A 2,790-nucleotide genomic window follows, 5' to 3' on the forward strand; every position below is an offset into this window, starting at 1 on the left:
GAACTAGATCATTGTTTAAAAAAGAATTCAAATATTCTTAGACAAAAAACATTTACAATGCATGAAGCAAAAAGGGGGATTTTACTGATTCACAAAGTGTCTTTGTAGTAGAAGCAAATGTAATGACCATATTCGACAACAGATGTTGTCAACATTGAGGGTCAGCCTTTGGCTTATGTCTTGAATTTCAAAACTATTTAAAAATTGCGGCGTTGGGTTATAATGTTGGGTTATAATCTTAGCATTTGTAGGTTTTATTATACATTTTTGTAATGAGTTGACTCGAAGTGTTTTGATTTCTGATTGGCCTTAGGTTTGATGCAAGGGACTGTGGATTCCCAATGTCACAGGAAGTTATTCAAGAGTTTGAGGACATTCGGCCACCACAGCGCAGTCTTTGTGGTGATAGTAATCTCCAAGTTCATTTTTTGGACTTGCGTAGACAGAGTGGGCTTTCTCCACCTGTCAACTGGATAACTGCTGTTGAAAATTACATAACACTTAAAAATAAGTCCAGATTTTAAAATCATCAGTTCAAAGAACAACTTTATTTGCTCACTGCATATGTCATCAGTGTGTTACTGAACATCAGTCATTTAAACTGTGTATAACAAAATCTTAAGTTTTGTGCAAAGAACATGCCATGCATTTCTGTTGTAAAAAAATTATAATAATAGGTCCATGATGAAAAATGTCACTTGTGAAAAAAATCTATATTATTCCTCAACTCACCAGTATATCAGTACAGTCTATTAACCTGAGTGTTCCTTGTTTAACTGAGTGACTTGAAATGTGTAACTACCGGTATAACATAAGTGCACATTAAAACATACCTCATACAAACAAAATACGAAAACAAAGTGGCACATTTTCATTTCAATAAAACTGTTTACTTTAGAAGAAAATTATAAGTTTAAGTAGAAAATTATACCTCTGGATGGAAACATGGTTTCAGTAGATGAAATACCACTGAATGTAATTATCTACTACTTTGTTCTTATCCTCCAGAGTCCTCATGAATCGATAGTTGAACAGTAATGTCAGATTCAGAAGAAGGAAATATTGTGATTCACTACTGTATTGTACATATTTAGACATATGTTGCATATTCATAATTTATGGTCTACCTTCCAGTACCTGTGCACATGGAAAAAATGCTTTTTTTGGTTGTAGCACATCATCAAAATATCTGATAAGAATATTTGATTTCAAGCACAAATTAATATATTTCATTGACCTTGGTTCGTAATAGACACCAAAACATCTGATTCTGATGTTGAATAAATTGAATAGATTTTGAGAGATTAAATTAGACACAAACACAAATTTTAACCCTTACGATACTGGATATTAATAATGATACCAGGTTAAAAATTAACAATATTTATTTAAAATATTTAATTCAAAGACTAGGGGTTTATAACTACTGTTTTGGATTTATACTCACTGCTCATATGAGAGCATACAGTCATTACATTATTGTCAAACATACTGTTTATACAGCAATTAAGATATTGTTTTTGTCAGTTGATAAAAGTAATTTTTTTTACCTTTACTATCAAATGAGAGGTATTTGGCATTGTCTTTGCCTTCAAATACTCTCCTTGTTTTGATGGTGTCCATCAACAGAGTCAGAAATTCTCGAGTAGGCCCCCCGCTGTCCAAAGCCTCTTCCATCAGCCCAGCATCATCTGTGAATTTCACCATCATAAGATAAAATGCTTCCTATATAGCAATTTTAAAAATGAATGCATTAAAACATGGACATTCAGCTTGCACAGAGACAAAAAAATGTGTCAACAGAAATTTAACTTACCGATGTCTATGCTCTGGTGTACTGCTTTCGGGATTTGACCAAAGCTGCCAAGTGTAAACATAAAACCCTAAACTCATTCATAGCCTTAACACTGTATATGCTTTTCTATTTCTAATGGTTGGCAAGTACAGGAGATTTTATTGCATTATAGTTGTACTGTAAGCACAGACATGCTGAACACCTAAATTCCTGAGATGTACCTACCACTGTGTCAGAAAGAGGTGACATATTGGGTAGCGCCCTAACAACAACATCATCTTCTGAAACGGAGTCATATTCTTGACCTCACAAAAGACTTTGTGGTCAATCTCTATTTCCAATTACATGTCCAGTATTGTTAAATATGTAGACTGTAACTAGTTGGAATCCCACAAAGCACTTAAAGCACTTATTTTTAAGTTTAAATGCACATAAATTATATAAAAACATACTATTTCAATACTTACTCTTTGACAACAAATCCTGAAGGGTACAGATGTATAGTGTGATCCTTTGATATGCCTTTCCAATGGCCTCTTTGTACTGTCCAATGGTAAAATGTGTGTCAGTCCCAGGGATATTTTTTATCCGAGAGCCATCTGGATAAAGCAAGACATATTCTCCATCTTCCATGTCTTGATTGAAATCTTTTAGTTTTTTCACAGCAGCTTCCAAAAGTTGCTCAGATGACCACTGGGGGTCAACAGGTAGAGGTAGGTTTTTTCCTCTCATGGGCTTCAAGCCATTCTTGGTCTTGCTCATAATCCCAACAGAAATCTAGACCATCAGGCAAAAATGATGGAATACAAATGTTAATACTGTTCTGTCTGACAACTTAATTAACTTAAATAATGATTAGTTTACCTTTACTGTTTTATTTTATTTCTTTTTACTTTTTGAGAATGTTTTCCTTTCAGTTTCTTTTAGTTCTCTGTATTTCATGAACTGAAGAACAGCTGAAGCTGACTTTGCTGGAATGGAACATGCATCAGTAA

At 33.8% G+C, this 2,790-nt stretch overlaps 1 pseudogene; it reads left to right on the forward strand.

The window, feature by feature from the left end:
* The window catches only part of LOC107583311 (uncharacterized), a 4,165-nt pseudogene extending 3,146 nt beyond the window's left edge, over positions 1–1,019 (forward strand).
* The last annotated feature ends 1,771 nt before the right edge of the window (positions 1,020–2,790 follow it).

This window comes from Sinocyclocheilus grahami, unplaced genomic scaffold (assembly GCF_001515645.1).
Source record: "Sinocyclocheilus grahami isolate Dianchi unplaced genomic scaffold, SAMN03320097.WGS_v1.1 scaffold52.1, whole genome shotgun sequence".
NCBI classification, from domain to species: domain Eukaryota; kingdom Metazoa; phylum Chordata; class Actinopteri; order Cypriniformes; family Cyprinidae; genus Sinocyclocheilus; species Sinocyclocheilus grahami.